Source organism: Ptychodera flava, unplaced genomic scaffold, assembly GCF_041260155.1.
Source record: "Ptychodera flava strain L36383 unplaced genomic scaffold, AS_Pfla_20210202 Scaffold_37__1_contigs__length_1687728_pilon, whole genome shotgun sequence".
Classification (NCBI taxonomy): Eukaryota; Metazoa; Hemichordata; class Enteropneusta; family Ptychoderidae; genus Ptychodera; species Ptychodera flava.
The window spans coordinates 395001-414863 of record NW_027248359.1 but is presented as its reverse complement, the minus strand read 5'-3'; the positions used below and the strand labels follow the sequence as shown (position 1 = coordinate 414863).

At 35.5% G+C, this 19863-nt stretch overlaps 2 long non-coding RNA genes across 2 annotated transcripts; both read right to left on the bottom strand.

The window, feature by feature from the left end:
* Window positions 1–1556: 1556 nt before the first annotated feature.
* On the bottom strand, window positions 1557–3043 carry LOC139127837 (uncharacterized). Its single transcript, XR_011551147.1, has 4 exons — window positions 2941–3043; window positions 2555–2718; window positions 1794–1916; window positions 1557–1664 (listed from the first exon to the last, which is right to left on the bottom strand). It is a non-coding gene; the product is annotated as an uncharacterized lncRNA (long non-coding RNA).
* Window positions 3044–3619: 576 nt separating this feature from the next.
* On the bottom strand, window positions 3620–5075 carry LOC139127839 (uncharacterized). Its single transcript, XR_011551149.1, has 3 exons — window positions 5009–5075; window positions 4346–4440; window positions 3620–3840 (listed from the first exon to the last, which is right to left on the bottom strand). It is a non-coding gene; the product is annotated as an uncharacterized lncRNA (long non-coding RNA).
* Window positions 5076–19863: the final 14788 nt, after the last annotated feature.

Sequence of the window (19863 nt, the reverse complement as noted above, 5' to 3'; positions counted from 1 at the left end):
TACATCATACATACATACATACATACATACGTTAAAATACAACATATAAATATGCCGATGAAATTTCTATCAATCGTATGTTATGTGGCAATTCAACTATACTTACCTTTCCTCCTGACACCTGTTGAATTAATTGTTGTTTGACTTGCTTGAATGTTGGTCTCACTCAATTTCTTGTGCCAACAGTTGGTCATTAAGTTATACCTACAATGTAGTTGAAAAGAGAAATCAAATTATATCTTATATTAGTCCTCTCATCATCATCATCATCATCAGCAACGGCATCGTCATCCTAATCATTTCAACAGTGCTACTATCTTTAATAAGTACTATTGTGACTATACATTTAATGTTCCAAGACAAGTAATTGACCTTGTTCATCTAACAATTTTTGGTGGTTAACATTAAGCTCAGAACCGTCCCCGCAAAATTATACATCACTGAAAGCTAAGGTATATTTGAACACTTTGGTAACCAAAATGTCGCCATCATTTTTATCACGTGAAAGGTAATTTGCATAACCTTTCAAAAATCGGTCTTCCCTATGTTTTGTTTCAATACTTCAAAATATCTGGAATGCAAGTAGTCACAACGCTCTTCAAAAATATGTCTCAGATTTTATATCGTGCCTAGTATTTATGGAGTACAATTTAAAAGAAGCCACCTAGGGTTAAATTCATTGCTCTGGAAGTTTTTTTGTCATAAAATATGTTTTAGATAATTTAAAAAAATTATGAACCAGACTTTGGAAGATCCTTAAAAAAACTTGCGCTCACACAATTTTATCCGCATATCTCAAAGTATTGAAACAAAACATAGGAAAAACCTAATTTTGAAAGGTTATGCAAACTACTTGTCACCTGGTAGGTGTGTAAACAATGGTGACAATATGGTAACCAAAATATTGTCTTTTATCTAGGCTTTCCCGAAAATATATAATTTACAGGGGTTCTTAGCCATTAACCACTACAGATTTGGTAGCTTAAAAAGGTCAATTACTTGTCTTGGAACCTTAAACGAAGAGATGTATGAAATGACGAGATTTATTTATGTCACTTACGTTTCTATTGGACAGTGGATCGGTCTTTTTAGTCTGTAGCCCTTAGGTACTTTATCGTAGACATCCTTTTCCGACATTCGTTCGTATGGCAGACCCCTAAACAAAATGACACAATATGTCATAAATAAAATGATTCACTAATATCTCTTGAGAAATCGGTTTAAAGGAATGTTTAGCTGCAGAGCCCGCCGGGACCTTGGATGGTTCACTGCCATGGGACTACAAGCTTCAATTTACATCTTCTCTCGAAAAGTAGAAACAGTGCTTTACGGAACACGATTCCAATCTCCCGTTCTTTGTTTAAATCGGCACAAATGTATTTACATTGTATCAAAACTTAAAGCAAAGTTAGATACATTTCTATCGTTTAGTTTTAAGCGGGTTCTGTTAATGCACTGAGCAGGAAAATCTTAATCATATTATAATAAATTGTCAAGTATATACGAAATATTTTAATTGAGCTGTGCCGATATAGATATTGTATATACTTACCTTGGGTAAAGAGTTCCCACATAAGGATTCCAAAAGCCCACATGTCACTCTCTGTACTGAATTCCTTGAATGTCAACACCTCGGCGGACATCCATTGATAGGGAAAGTCTTTCTGTAGGAATCAGACATATTGGTACATGGTAACGGATAATGTGGACGGATGAAGATATCTTAGCTTGCATTATCTAATATAAAATATGTCTGATATGCATAATGATCGAAAGTGACAAACGACACTTACCGCCATAATGCTTAGCACTCTGTTAGAGTCGATTACACCGCTTGAATACGTAAAATTGGCAATCTTGCACCGATTTCCCTTGAAAACTAAGATATGCTTTGCTGCAAGATATCTGTGTACTACCTGGAACAAGAATGATATCGAATTATATAGACACAAAGTGTTAGAAACACTGTAGGTTGACTCGGACTAGTTTATGCTTGATGTAAAAAAGAATAATACAATTGAAATGCAAGATATTTCGTCAGGGGAGAAGTCACCTAGGATATTGGACATCCTAGCTTGTTTTAGTCAAGTTGTAAATAATGCCTGAAATGACATCCAATCGAAAATGTACTTTTCTAGGTGACGAGTCAGTCGGAACATATCGGTTACGGAAAACAAGATGAAAAAACGAATGGCAGAAAAGTGAAGGTAAATGAGACAATGTTTACATTTGAGAACTCGTACGATATGTCGACACCAAATTGGCTTTCGGTTTCCTCATTTATCTTTTCGTTTGTTGAACAGATCGTTTTTTGCAGGTTTCTAGCTTCGTTCATGGCTATGCACTATTCTACTTCCTGGCATGCAATTATTTACCGTGTTTCATTGACCTTTTTTAATAACTATGACACCTACTCTTCTTCAATACATTTAAAATAAGACCGTAACTTTGTAAAAAAAACATCCTTCATATTTACACGTTCTATGGGTACACGAAATTCAAAAAAATCAACAAACAAACAAACAACAACAACACTCATTGCGTGTAAACATACCTGTAAATCTGCAAGATGAGCCATACCATTTGCAATGTCAATTGCGTAATAAAATAGAGTTCGACGGTAATCAGAGGCGGATGAAAGGTCCTGCTTGTTGTTTGTTAGGAACGTTTTTAGGTTCCCGTATGAGGAATATTCCGTTATCAAATATGGAGATAAGCCTGTAATAAGTGTAAATTATGCAATTTATGATCGGTAACTTGGAATATAAGCTTACAATTAAACATGGTTTGATACAGATGTACCTTAAAGTAAAAACTTAGCCAACAGCTGGATTTAACTCACACACATCAGAACAGCATCATGCATATCTAAGATTTTCAATTGAGCAAACTATTGTACGTGCAGAATGTAAATCACTGCTTTCATACTAGCACGCTTACCTATTTCTCTGCAGCAACCAAGCATCTTGGTGATGTTCTTGTTTACAGGGAGTGACTTGTAGAACTCGATTTCATGAAATATCAGTTCATTACTGTCACAGTCATTATTTGCTGTCATAAAAAAATCGACATGGTCATACGGCTAACATGTGTCATACAAAACATGATTAGTATGTTCGCCCAGTTAAAGCGATGAAATTCGTTTCTTCGCCTCGATAAAGTGTGTATGTGCGATGTATGATAGTGAGCATGCATGCGTGAGTGCTTCACGAACTCTACAACGTGTTGAAAGGTCTCAGTCAGAAAATGTAACAACTTAGCCGGCTATTGAACCACTCTTTTTTGGGAGTGGAGATTTAGCCGACTGGTTCTGTCTCAGGCCTCTCAGCTGGGCGACTGATGCCGTATGTTGTGGGTTCGAATCCGATTGTAAACTATCCGTATTTTAGAGGCACACTTTACAATGCACAATAATTCTTCATTCAAGTAATTCAATATATTCAAACGCAATGACAAATCAGAATTCTCGATAGTCACAAATTCTCATATTTAAGTGCATTTTTTATTTTTAATAGTAACACATGGACATATAAGCGTACGAAATAACCACAAGGTATTGGGGTCAACAGTCAAGTTCGTAAATTGAAAAACATACTCCGCCTAAAATGTTTGCTTAGTACCTTTTGACGTTTTGACTACCACATGGACGGAGCCATCTTTGCCACCAATAAACCAGGCTTCACCTTTGACGATCTGATGAAACGTGCCGTTGTGAAGGACATCGGTAATGTGTATACGTTCTCTTGGTACATCAAATATATGTTGGCCAATTTTCATGTACGCTGTAGATTTGCGCTTGGCTGGCAGCGGTAAAGTGTATCGGGCGTCACTCTTTAACCTCTAAAAGTTTGCGAAATTACAGAATAGAACAAGGTGAATTTAATCAAATGATATTAATTTTATGAGTAAAAGTGATGCTCAAAATAGATGATGTAGTTCGCATTACTACCATATTTATTCGAAAACATTTAAAGTTAAAGCAAGATGTCCGGGGAGAAATATAAGTAACACACGGTAGATATTCATAAATATGGAAACTAGCAACATGTGCGTGTGTGAGAACAAGCAATAAACCTGTGTTTTATTTTTAAAACAGGAAATGTCAATACTGATACTGGTATTAGGCTGTATAATGCGAGGAAAGTGCTCATGGATTACCCAGTGGCAATGTTGGCCGCTAAAAGATGGGCATTATTGGCAGCAGGAGAGGAGCGAAGTCTCCCTCGTCTCTCTCTCTCTCTCTCTCTCTCTCTCTCTCTCTCTCTCTCTCTCTCTCTCTCTCTCTCTCTCTCTCTCTCTCTCTCAAAAACAAAACAAAACAAAAACAAATAACTAGTTAATTTACCCTTTGGCGAAATACATCAGTACTCGCTGCCTCCTGGTATTCATTTTTCCTCGTTGCAGGAATTTCTTCATAATCTCCAAGATCCATGCTTCCACCTTTGCAATACACAAACACAAATACACGAATACGCTTTTAAAGAAAAATACATAATTTTATAAAATGTAGATTAAGTATTATGTATTTTTGTTCCCATTTCTGTATGTCTGCTAGTATTTCTGCATTACTACTGCATAACATAAAGTTGTTGGAAGATTCATAGGCATATGTATATATTTTATGTCCTCAGTCTATATGTATATATGTATGTATGTATGTATGTATGTATGTATGTATGTATGTATGTATGTATGTATGTATGTATGTATGTATGTATGTATGTATGTATGTATGTATGTATGTATGTATGTATGTATGAATGCATGCATGCATGCATGCATGTATGTATGTATGTATGTATGTATGTATGTATGTATGTATGTATGTATGTATGTATGTATGTATGTATGTATGTATGTATGTATGTATGTATGTATGTATGTATGTATGTATGTATGTATGTATGTATGTATGTATGTATGTATGTATGTATGTATGTATGTATGTATGTATGTATGCAAAAGTCTATGGTAGATTTCTTAAAAATGAGGCGTTTTAGGAAATTACCTGCATCTATGGTAATTCTCACTTCGTCGTAAATAGGTTCATCATTTCGAAATATAGCACCTGAAACATTAAATCACGCGAATCAATTAAAATGGTGCGAAATACATAGAAAACTAACAGTGGGCGTTTCTTGGTAGTGTTTTCAAGCAAGTCTATGTCACTACAAACTTCTGTGACCCCTGCATTAGTGACATTTTAGTACGAGTTTTGTACTGGCTTTTTGTGCATAGTACACGGGTGATTTTTAACATTCAATGGGCTTGTGAAGCAAGTTTATGTTTCTGTCGAGTACAAGAGATCATTTTTTTTTATTTTAAGTTGCGTTGAGATATGTTGTGTTTATGACTTGTCCTATGAGTCCACAGGTTATCTGTATTGACTAAGCACATATGACAAAGTGAGCAATCAATCGTGGTGATAAACGTCGCTTGTTATCATAGCCTTTCAAAACCTATGCGATCAAAGTCCTCTGGCTTGAGTACATGGTGTCATGGTACAGCTATGCGAAACACGACCTATTAGTTTCGTTAACGATTCGAGAGCAGACTTAATGCTGTTTCATATTACTGGAGATGGTACCACAAAGACCTGCTGAGCAAATTTCCTTTGATCTTGAAACAACCTAATTATAAAAAAAACATTCAAACATGGCTGGCATTAACCTTTTTCCAGTTCTATAGATTTCTGTATCGATGACATGTACAGGTCGTGATCAAATTATGACCACACAGCTATAAATCATTAATGTCAGCTGAGCTGAACATTTCTCATTAGTAAAATAAACTTGTGTTAAATCATGGTTTCGAACAAGCTTTTTCAAGATAGCAGTTATTGAGTTTCAATGTGTATTGACAGCGCAAAGACGGGCGTGATTTGTATATTTAACACATGAGATACTGTACAGATAGTTACCGATCCGATTCAAAAGAGATTTTGACCTGCACCATTATGTCATTTTGCGAATCACAAAGTTCGGTAGGCAATCATGTGTCTGATACAAAAACAATACATGGCTCGACCGCGGTCATCAGGCACTTGAATCCGCCATGACATCATGAAGAGAAAAGCTTTCTATTAAGTTGAATGCCCGCAACCTTTATACAAATAGTATAGTAGTGGTATCGTGTACAAGTTTACCTTTGTACACAAAATAAGGTCTGTGGTCTACTTTTAGACAAAGCATGCATTGACGGCTTTATATTTGAAATGGCTGTTTAAATTTGCCCTTGGAAGATTCAGAACATATTTTCGGCAAGATGTTCGTAAGCGGCTTCATTGGGTGTATAACAAAATTTGTGAGAAAAAAATGTTGTGTCTTGTCAGATCATTGCATGGTTTGCAGTGTCTTAGTGGAAGAAATTCTCCTCGCTTTGTTATTCTGATGTTGACCTTGCTAGAACAACTTTCGCTTGTGTAATTGCTTAGCCTATTTCTTTATACCTGTATTGCAAGGTGTACTCCTTCCTTAACTTAAAATCCCAATTTTCTCTTCGGGATAACCGTCAATGAAAAATGTTTAGTTGTTTGGCATTTCGCAAATCAAGTTCTATTTGTATCATCAAAAAATATCCGGCCATATATATCACATTTGTTCAGTAACGTATTATACGTATAAGAAAGAATTACGCTACAGTAGTTTACAGCGTACCAGTTATAAGTTGTACTCAGAAGTATATTACGAGAGGAAGATTAATCAAACTTGTCTTATTAATCACATCGTAGCTCAGTATCTTGATGAGTAAAATATGAAAACACTATTTTAAACAGCCAAACTCCTTGAAGAAACCACCTGCGAGTGGCCTTAAAATCACTACAAATAGTTGCCATGAGAGTAATCAATTAAAAGTACTAATGCTTACCAAATGTATACCTCTGGCTTCTTCTATTTACACGACTGATTCCGTAGTAGACAAGAACTATGAATATGGTCCCGGCTATCAATGGCAAGAGTATCACTAAAACAAGTAACGTATGATTCTTCGTCTCTTCTGTAGCTTGAATAAAACAAGGAACAGAATAAGACGAAAAGAATGACACTAGTATATGCATTATTATAATCACCAATAAAGGCTGCAGAAGCATCACTGGGAAACATGCTTGATACAACAATATATACACATAAACTGATTCTGTACACGTGTCAAATACGTTAAGTATACACGCATGTATACTAATAAATGCAAAACTACAGTGTACGCTTAGTGTGCAAAGATCTGCATTACGTATACTCATGATATGCATAGATATACACTGCGCATATCAAGTATTTTAATGTTCCATATCAAAGATGTACGTTGCGTATGCAATTAATAATTATTGTGTTCCATATACGTCAATATAATATATATGCTACGCGCATGTCGAAGCATTTTGTCCATTTCATCAGCATCAGTTTTAGTTACTACTACTACTACTACTACTACTACTACTACTACTACTACTACTACTACTACTACTACTACTACTACTACTACTACTACTACTACTACTACTACTACTACCACCACCACCACCACCACCCCACCACCACCACCACCACCACCACCACCACCACCACCACCACTACTACTACTACTACTACTACTACTACTACTACTACTACTACTACTACTACTACTACTACTACTACTACTACTACTACTACTACTACCACTACTACTACTACTACTACTACTACTTACTGGTGGTTTGTAATGGGGCCCACCTTTTATTAAAACTATTATGGATAAAAGTATCCATGCCCTTTTAAACTATATTTTCAACACTGCAAAACTTGTTATTCACATGACTCGTCGTAAAGCCATCACTGAAAATGATCCGCACCTGTCTGGTGACCTTATTACCGCCTTTAAATCTCGTCTACGTTCGCGTATACTAAATGAATACGCTTACCATGGTTTCTTCTCCCGCGAGAACACAAATTTTGATAGATTTTGGTGTGTGAACAATGTTTTAGCTTCTGTTAGTGAAGGAAAACTGAAAATTGCTGATATTCTCTCGTGAGGTAAGCTTGTTAGGTCTGTGTATTAACACACTGCATACACTCTACAGCATTAGGCTACACTTCTGATAACTGAGGCTCGAGTAGCTTCGAGTCTATGCCCTGGGCACCGTACTCCTCACGGGAATCATTTTCATGGTTCGGACAGTTGTCGGAGGGACATACACTTTGCTTTGTTTCAGGCTAACCACTGTGATTGTGTTAGCGTTATTGCTGCCTATTATCTTGACGTCCAGCTGTCAACATTGGTCCGACCAATCTCACGTGATGCTACTTTTTAACACCTGTCACCTGATGTGATCCATATAGTGGTTTTCACCTTAGGCTGGATGCACGTACGCTTTGGTAGTCATCTCATCGCCTGATGTCAATTTTATACTACCAGTTATCTAGTGATGTCATCGACGTTTTGGTCTCCACGTCAAGACCCAATGGAGTATCAACCTCAGTGCTTCTGTGTGTTTTTTCTGTGAACGCTGCTTGTGATTCTCAGTTTGAACCTTTTTTGATTTCTTTTGATTTTATTGATTGCACCAGATTGACGTGTACAGCTGAGTGCAATTTTGTATTTTTGTACACGACTTTTATTATTGGAATAAAAGTTCCATTGAAAAACTACTACTACTACTACTACTACTACTACTACTACTACTACTACTACTACTACTACTACTACTACAAACTACTTCACCTGGAACAAAACCGTGCACTATCCTGTCATAAATTCAAACTGGTTAATTATGATATATTGTATAATTTTACTTGTTAACGTTACCATTAGTAGATTTCCCTGCCGGGTTTCTCTTTTTACACATGTTCCTGGTAGTAATCAACATCAACTTGAAATGTTTTCTTTTCCTTTGGCTTTTTGCCCGGTGTCCAGTCACTGTGATGAGCTTAGGCGTGCAAGTGTGGACTACCTTGGACCTTCTTCTCTTTCCACTTGTGTAATCTTGCTAATATTGACGACTGTATCCATACCCGTGCATTTCATTAAACGACTCGCCGTTGAATCTCCATCACTATCTCCACCAGTGTTATTACTCGCCATAGTAAGACTGACCGCGAAGTCAAATTTTACTTCGTCTATTTGCCATTTGATTGTGATATTATCAGCAGTGCAAGTCAGGTTGATGGCTCGTAGAGTACCTGGTATCAGAATGACATGTTTGACTCTTTAGTCATTTGAATTTACATTTTAAAACAGATGACCAACGCGTCTTTTTCATTTTGAATGAACGGAAAGTGTTCGTAGAAAGAATCACTAACAAACGTAACTATAAACCGACAAAACGCCGGTGTAACATTTTTAAAGTAATTATTACTAAGGACTCATTTAAGGCTGCTGAGGGAAAAGGCAAGACCGACATGTTTATTCAAATTCTCCGAAAAAGCAAGTAATTTTACTTAAAGGTGTTTAATGACTTAAAAAAGTATCGGGAGAGAACTCTTTAATAAACATGTCTTACTTGAGCCCTCTATGGCATCATCGTTTGCAGTTATTAACTGAGTAGTAGGCCATAGACTCGACTAGTCCTTATGGACTATTTCTATGGTCCAAACCAGATAAAGTCATACTTTCACAGTGACTGTAATATATTTCTTGTAATTGTCCTTTTATCTGGTTAAATGAACAATTCAATTCAATATTTTGAGATATGGCATGCCCAATGTTAATTGCAATTGCAGTTGATTATTAGCGGGTTTCCGTCCTTCACACCTATGCTCATTTTGGTAGTCTGTCTTACTGCATAGGCGGCCCTTACTCTGAATAAGGATGTTCCTGTACACTCATCTTTTTTTCCCTACTATTTAAAAGAAATAAAAACCTTCAAAAAGTGACTGTACGAACAAATTTGCCTTGCAAGCACAATTTAATGTAAAACAACAGCCAAGCGACAAAAATGAATACAGAGTCTGAAGGCATACATGTTAAAATGCCCTAAACTTGTGCATAATACTAAATATCGATCGTATCTATCATTTTATGCGATGGTGTACAACATGACTAGGACAACAACAGCGAATGCCTCTGGTATTTTAAATATTAGGGTATAAAAAATTGTATCTTGTACGTTTTAAGAAACCATCAAGATTCAAGCATCGATCCTGGACAATTTGTACCAAGAAGCCTTTTCAATCCGTTACAGGTCTGAATATACAACGAGATGCATCACCTTCTGTAACTTTTAATACACAGGGCACTCTTTCTGATGAATATATATATTACGAATAGACGAAGCCAATTAAACGAGACTCACCTTCTGAAGTGGCCGACACTGTGGTAAAGGTAACAGCGCACAGATAAAACCAACACCAAAGAAGTTTCATATACTTCATTCTATTCGTTTGTACGCATACAACTTGACGACGCTCGGTCTAAAGTGGTTAGGGAAAATGAAATACTGACTATAAACTATAATATATTAACGTAATACATACACTGTAACATAAATAAAATTCTTAATATTATAGGAAATTCTTAATTTCTAACTAAAGTAGCGGTGTGTTTCAGGAGTATTTTCATGATAATAGTCTCAACTATTTATTACGACCAATTAATTTGATTTAATTACAATTGCATCAATTCCTTTTTACGATTTTAGACAGGATATTGAGAACAAGGTATTCTTGTTTCGTGATCCCTGTGATGCCTGCAATAAATGTTTTTAAAAACGTTTTCTAATTATTTAAAAGGCCGTGGAAGCTGACAAAGGCAGCATCATTTAAAAACCGTCATAAAGAATGAAAGGTCTTTTAGTTTATAACGCCGAGAAATGAATATAAGCTTCACCATGCTAAAGATACGTAAGGGGCGCAGTTGGCTTAGATAACTTCTTATCTTTTAATAATTTTCGAATGAGACAAAGCTTATTGGTATCAAAACTAGTGAGACGGGGATATACATCCAAAAGACTCGTGAGGATTTTCAAAAATGTCTACGGTCGATATGATGACATTGTGGCCAAATATGAAACCACTGTCACTCAAATGATTAGCGACAGCATTCCCGGCTTTGACTTATTACAGTGATTCATATACTGTATCACTTCACACAATATTTAGACAATTTTTGCACCAATCCTGACGGGTGTAGCATGCTAGTAGGGTACGCTTTCCCATTCCGGACACCTGGTACCACCACTAACTATCAGTGGTTCAGGATGATCCTACCTAAATTTGTAAATCTCAAATGTCCCATGGACCCGGTAATGTATCACCTTGAATGAAAATGATTATTGGACCAGTTTAATGTCATATTAATAAACTGAGGGAAGAAGATGTATCGCAATTTCCTAAACAGCATTCATAAACATAAACGAAATTACCAGCTCATGTTTTAAAGTTAACTGCGCGGGCAAATTTGTTCGATTATCAGAATATTCCTTGATTCCTTGTGAAATACATACTTAAATGCTGCCACTACCTCGTTCTTAAACACTTTTTTAATGAAATATAAGAATACTTCATGACTGAAGTTCGCATTTCACTGAACAAAATGCCCGATATACAACAATATATACACATATACTGATTCTGTACATGTGTCAAATACGTTAAGTATACACGTACTTATACTTAAAATTACAAAACTACAGTGTACACTTAGTGTGCAAAGATCTGCATTACGTATATTCATGATCTAAATAGAAATACTCTACGCATGTCAACGTATTGGCATCCATGTACAAAATATACATTGCGTATGCAATTAATATTGTGCTCCCTATACGTCAATGTACGTAAGTATTCCAAGCGTATATCAAGCATTTTGTTCAGTGTTTGCTTTATCATATATGACATGTGTAGAAATTTGTTTATATTTTGAAGCATATAAATCAGAAACAGGGAACCATCTATACTTCTCATTTAACTAACTGAAGCATAAATATTCATCATACAATTACTAGAAAATGCTCATTTTACAGTAAGAATTTACTTGTACCCGTATGTACACATAGTACACGGAAGCAACGATTTCAGGTACTGTAATGGTACTTTAACGACTTGCTGTACATTTTGCTTAAAACACATGCTAACCGGTGTAAGTTATTCAATGAAACTACGTGAAATACGGCCCTATTGGTGAGATGTAGGTTAATTCTTAATGTTGGCGTTCCATATTTATGACAGATCAGCAATTACACGGAATTGGTGATAGTACAAGGTATTACTGCAACACCCTAGCCTGGTTACTGTGACGAACCAATTACAGGCCAGGCTAATTGCCAATATGGTATCAAACAATATGTCTTTGTATGCGTCACGTCGTCCTGTGGGTATATCTGTAACATACCTCTAGAGAGCCATTTCACAGTCCCTTGTTTGTAAACATTCATGTAGGCTGGCCGCAACATTGAAGGCAGAAATGCCAGACAGATACAGCTAAAAATGCGACATGCACCAGAGGGTCTGAACTTCAGATATTGACACGCGTTTGCCATTCAAGAGCGAATCAATTAACACTCTTCACGTACTTACAAATTTACGTCAGCGTGTCAACTAGACACGGCTCTGGTATGTGTTACATACGGGTACCTGTATGTTAACAGATTTAGATTTGACATAGGACAAGAAAACAAACATTCATGTTTGCGACCTTTACTCGAGGCCCGGTATTTAAAGATACAGGTTTTCGACGCCTAAGGGATATTGAGAAACACAATTACTATAAAGAATAGCAGTTGACATTGACTTTAAACAGTCGCATACTCTTGACTAGAATGTTCTTGTGACATTAATTGTATGGCATTAAGTGTCAGACACACGAACAAGGGTAGACATGACTAAGTTAGACGCCACCCCGCTGTTTAAAGAGAGAAAGACACAGGGACATAATACATATACATATCAGACTAAGTAAATAATTTCTTTGTTAATATTGAAACCAAGAACAGGGCACATTTGAAGTTCGTCTACACTCTATTTTTAATAAAATCTGAAAGGTTATCTCAACAATGCATTAATTTAATCATTACCGTACGAAATAACGTTCAAAGGAAGTGTAATTTAAAAAAAAGTTTAAAGTATATATATATATATATATATATATATATATATATATATATATATATATATATATATATATATATATATATATATATATTATACGCAATCCGGTAACACCCTATTGTCCCTTTTTTTTCACACCTGTACTTTCCCGTTGGCTGTACTTTACCCCCTGGATTCTGTTCATCAGTTGGACCTGACGATGCCTTGTGAACAAGGCGAAAGCTTGTCACTGTAAGAACCATAAGTTGTGTTTTGTTGAGACCATCCAAATTCTAAGATTTTGTTATATATATATATATATATATATATATATATATATATATATATATATATATATATATATATATATATATATATATATATATATATATATATATATATATCTGAAATAAAAGAGCTGTATCCACAGAGAATTATGCTGGATTGTATTTTGGAATGTAGAAGAATAACTTTGAATCCTGAGGGAATTCATGATAAATTCTTTAAGTAGGCCTGGATTCCTGTACTGGATGATCAGGAATTCTACAGTATTTTGTAAGAATCGATCACAAAGGATTTTGCTCTTAGCTCTCTTAATACGGACAATTTTAAATTTCACAGAGTGCAAAAATGCCAATAGAGAAGACAGTGCGCAAACAAGTAGGACAAGACAAGTGCAAAATGATATTAATAGAAGTAAATACAAAGAACTCTTAAAATCTGAATAAACTTATGAATAATTGAACAATGTAAGCCTTGTTTTGATTTTCGAATGTCCTCGAAGAAGAAGATAATTGTACAGAGGCTATGTCTTAGATTGTGATCGCCTGTGTAATACTGACCACATTTAGAACTGAAAGCAATGTTGCAGGGAAGTGGTTATTTAAGCCTGTACATGGTCTGATAAAACATAAGGAGAATTGTACCGAATTCCTTCAGACGCTTTTATAAATAAAAAAATGCCTAGCTTTTGTATCAAAGAATCTGTTTTGTCTTCCTCGACAAAATATATAAAAGTTATAATGCTAGCTTTAGGTAATTAAAGTCTATCTTTGAGTTAGAATACTTTAAAAGTATCTACTTGCGGCACGTTTGTTTTGCTATTTTTTCTTGGATGACGTTTTAGTGTAGAAGACACATTGGAAATTCTGCCACTACTCCACTCCTTGTCAGTTTCCTTTGTGAACGAGAAGAAAACTTCATTACTGAAGTTCAAATTAAAAACAATTTAGGATTAGGGCAAAAACTAGGACGAAAGTTTTTTCGTTATTAAAGTGTGTTAATTCAGAAAAGAAATAGTCTGTTACTCCACATTTAACTGACAGAAGCTGTGACATTCAAAAAAAAAAATACCGGAACAAGCCCGCTTTACAGTAATACATGTACTTATACCGGTATGTACACAAAATTGATCGATGCAACTATTACAAGTACTGTATAACTACTCTTAACCTAAAATTACTAAAATCCCTATTTATTTACATGTGGTAACTGGTGTACGATATTTAATGAAACTTAGTGAAATATATTAAGCATTATTTGTTTGGTGTCGAATGCTTGCGTTAGTACACAATGGTGGCGTTCCAGAGTAGCACACAACAGATCAGCGGTGCATTAAGCTGCTTGGTTGTATCTCCGGGATATGCATAACCTGATTACTGACGGAACAAAAACAGACCAGACTTAACTGCCCGTATGGTAACAAACGATATTTCTCATCTTGTAGTGCGTGAAGTCGTCTAAAAGACTTGTTGTACATCTGTTACATACCTCTAGAGAGCCATGTCTCAGTCCTTGATTGTAAACATGGCCGCAACACGGAAGGCAGAAATGACGGACAGACATAACTTTACATGATACATGCACCAGCGGGTCTGTACGTCAGATATAAACATGCGCTTATCATTACATTTACAAGCTATTAAATTAACATTCTTCCACTTACTTAGGAGCTGATGTCTGTGTGTCAAGTTTTTACGATTTCTCGTACACGACGTGTGTTACATGCAGGTTCCTCTGTGTCAAAAGATTTAGAATTGAGGAAAGATGATAAAACAAACAATGGCGTTTTGACCTTTACTCGATGCCCGTTATTTAAAGGTACGTGTTTTCAAGGCACGACGGATATTGCATCAGGCTACTATACAGCCTAGCGGCTGAAGATTGACAAAAAGGGTTGTATATGCGTGAAAACGAGCGGACTTCACTAACTTAGACGCTGTCTCGCTGAATAATGAGAAAGATACTGAAACAGAGAAAGACACAGACTCAGAAGCATAGTAACATATGCATTGTCGAAACATAGTATTTAATTTTGAATGGTGAAACTAAAGAGATGGCACACTTTCCGTTCGTCTACAGTGGTTTTTTGACAAAAAATACAAACGTAATCTTAATAATTTGTTTATTAAATTATTGCCATACGCAATGACGTTCTGAGGGAATTTACCTTTAAAAAAGATTGTTTTTTAATATGTGTATACATTATATAAATAAAAATACACGAAAAATGTTTATGGAGAGGACAATGTACAAATATAAAACACTCATAAAACGATATGGAAAGAAGCAAACATGAAACCGATTTTAAGGGACCCCTAAAGCTCTTTATTTCATTTTTTACATCATGGATTGAGGATCGAATGCTATAGATAAAGAAGGGAGTGTACGTAGGATATATCTGATTCAGTAATCGTCTGTGCAATATTAACCATTCTAGGACTAAATGAAACATTACAGTAAGACGTCAACAAAAGCCTATAAGGATGTTGACAATGTATCAGAAGAATTGTACCACTTCGTTCAGACGTTAACACGAAATACAATGTTGACGAGCCTTCTCAATCAGAGGATTAGTTTTATCTGTCCACAAAATATACAAAATGTTGGGTATTTTTAGTCGACGTTTTAGTTTAGATTCCCTACGCTTAAGTTATTTGTGTCTCGGCTATGTCGCTATTTTGTGTTTTGACTATTAATCTTTTTTATTCTTCACAGCTGAACATTACTGTATACTTTGCAAGAAAAATATGAAGCGTTGTTCTTGAATTTTTCCAAGCTTTTTTCATTTATTTACCTATTATAAATGTGCTTCACTTTTCCTTTTGTTTATGTATAACATATAGAACTGCTATGGATATTGTACAGCAAAAAGTACATTTCTAAAATTTAACCGCAGTTGGTCACTATAAAAAAACATAGAGACCGACACAAAACAATGTTTTATTAATTCTTATACCAGTTACGCAGTTGGTCATCTGCAACTTGTTGGATTTAGTTTGTTTTGATATCAATGAATACAAACGGGATTTCTTCTCTTATGTGACTTGCGCTTAACGTGATCGATCCGACATATACACACGGTAATCCTGCAAAAAAGAAGGTTGTGGTATTATATATTATACTATCTGTTAATAAACAAAAATTTCACATCAGCACATATAATATAATTTTCTTTACTTTAGTCTAAATGGCTATCAGATACACAGTGCTCGTCTCTCAATATACCATTCCTCATCTGAAAAAAAAAAACATTCATTGCACATACATTTGCTTAACGATTTTTCACCACACGTCACGATATTTAGTCACAAAAGGTTGATGAATAATTTATCATTCAGCATATCGCCTGCATAATGATTTTACACCAAATGTTTGAATGCGACACGTCAAAAGCAACAAAAAACAGAAACGTTGTTTGTGGTGATAATCGTAATGTCTAGCGTTAGACTGGGGCAAACAGCGCTCTCACTTTTGGATAATATAACGATTTTGAAAATAACTTACTTTCCCTGGCTTTCATTTCAACCTAGTTCAAACGATGACAAATCCTTCATAATATCTTTAAATGTCGGCCTGTCAGATGGCGACCTTTCCAAACAGGAATTCATCAACTTGTACCTGGTTAACGAGGAACGTATAAGTAAGAATATGGTGATTATATATGTGACGCTTCGCTATCGAGTCACTTCTTTGATGATGTTGTTTAATTTTAGTGAGCGAAGAAATGTCTTATAACATTGACTGAGATCAACAAGCGCAAGGGAAAATATAGTGATCCGTTTAACTACTCACAGATGCAAAGGACAATCTCCAGGCATGGGGAGTTTGAATCCGTTTTTAACTTTTTGGATGACTTTGTTTTCTTCGTCATCGCTGTAAGATTTCCGTCCTGGAAGCAAAATATTTTATTGCTTATTAGTATAACGTTTCAAGGTACAAGTTACTAAGTTCACCGTCTTCTGTGTTGTTCTTATTATTTTCGCTGACTTGTCTACTTAATCACTGCATTAAAATAGGATATCACAGGGCAACTCTTCGTTTTAAGACCATCATCTGACGGGGCAACGTCTGTGCTATACCGCTATTCTCAGAAAGGCTTTGCTTGGAGCGCACAGCGCCATCATCAGAGGACAAGTGGGAAGGCGACACCGATGGTAGGGCATGCGCAATCAATGTAAGTAAAATCCCGAATACACTTGTTTGTACGAGTGCGATCTCTGTCGAGTACACGAATAATTGTGAAGCGATGCGCTTCTGGCTTTATAACGTTTAAATAATACAAAGAAAAGTGGTAAACGTTTTCCTTTCATAACTGTTGAGAGAGTCATTTGGTGGCTAGGCAAAGTGATGGATGGATTGGTGGATAAGTTGACAGATTGATATAGGCGGTACCATGCATGAGTGTAAAGGTGTATACATAAGTATATGCTAGCATGTTGTTTGATTAACTAAAATAATGAGGATAAACAGTAAGCGCATAATTACTATAATGTGTGAGTGTATATACCTGTGTGTATGTGTCTGTTTGTATGTTTTGCAAAGCTCTTTTCCGTGGTCAAAAATTATTAACTCACCAAAAGACAGAATCTCCCACATCAAAATACCGAAGGACCAAACATCACTTTTAGCATTCATAGTGCCTTCATTAAGAGCCTCGTTCTTTAAGTAGACATCTATTGACTGATTCTAACCAATACGCAAATAGCAGAACATGATATTAACGCGATACGAAAAAAATATATATTTGGAAGAATGATGATGATGATAATGATGATGATGATAATGATGATGATAATGATGATGATAATGATGATGACGATTATTATTATAATGATGATGATGATGGTCATGAGGTTGTTTGCAGTGATGATAATGATTACAATAAAGATGGTGATTATGGTGACGCCGAAAATAGTCACTGGGCAATATGCTTGATATGCGTTCAGTATATTTACGTATATTTACACACATGGAACACAATATTAGTTTTATATGTTACGTATATCTTTGCATATGGAACAGATCAATATTAATGCGTTAATATACGTACAGTATATCTATGTAGAACAAGAGCATACGTAAAGCAGATCTTTGCACACAAAATGTACACTGTACATGTGGAATTTGATAGCATACATACATGTAATATTACTGTATTTGAAAAATGTAGATAGTCAGTATATGTGTGTATATTATTGTATATCTATCATTTTGCCTAGTGAATTATGATGATGAAGATAACAATGTTGATCATGAAGTGGTGGAAGAATACATTGGTGGATGATGATGATGATGAAGATGATATCGATGATGATGATGGTGATGATTACTATACCTTGCCGTTTTTTGTTGTTGATGGTGATGTTGTTGTTGTTAAAATTATTAATATTATTATTAAGTACCATATGAATTAAACAAGAAATTCACTCGAGGTACCACACCTTCACTTTATCAGTAGCCATTGAGGTTTCCATGACCTTGTTACAGTAACAAAAATTGGATATTTTGCAAGTATAGTCTGGCAATACTCAAACACAAGATACAGTTCGACGTAAGACACCATGGACAACCTGTAATAGCGTAGCAATGGTGAACTGACAGTATATTTTATATACACAAATGACGTTTATAACTATTTACATACACCACATACCTTATTTTCCTACTACGTAGAATGCATTACGGTGTAGTATAAATAACACGTATTGAAGAAAATACTCGCCAGTTTAGCTTTGTTGTTTTTGTCTACGATCATTAAAAAGGCTAGAACTAATTGTAAGCGATACATATAACATATATTAATCTGTCATTGGACTATACAATTATGTACAGTAAGTGTTCGATAAGGCTCAACCGTAAAGCACCCAGTCACATAGGATGATGCTACAGTCAAAACCGCTTGCCATAATCCCCACTCTAAAAAAAAGAGTGGTTTAATAACTGGGCAAAGTTGTTACATTTTTATGACTGCCACCCCTCCACGTGCTGTAGAGTTGACACTCTCATACTCGCTAATCAACATCATACACAAACTTTATCAAAGCAATGAATACAGCGTTTAACTGGGCGAAATATTGCCTCCAGGAGAATTGTATACTTTTACATGCACCACATAACTAAAAAGGTGATTCGTGACAAACCTACTTCAAGTCCAGCTAGATGATCCATTCCTCTGGCAATATCAAAAATAAAATTGATAAGCTGATTTTGAAAACCACTCATACGTGAAATTCTTTGACGAGTTTTCTTCAGAAAGTTTCGTAAGTCTCCGTGTTCTGTGTACTCCATAATTAAATACGGGGATGCATCTGCAGTATACCACAAACGTTATTTGTGAGGTACAACAGTCTACAAATCTTTAGCAAAACCTTTCCTATGCATTATATCCCGAATTGCATTTGTTAATATCTCACTGCTTACATCGAATATATGTCATATCTATGAAGAGACAATGTCCATAAATGAAGGATACACACTAAACTGAATGTAGACAATGTATATTAACATTATGTGAAGAGCAAGCAACGAATTCTGTTATAGAACATTTAAACATTTCGGTAGCATTATAAACCATACAACG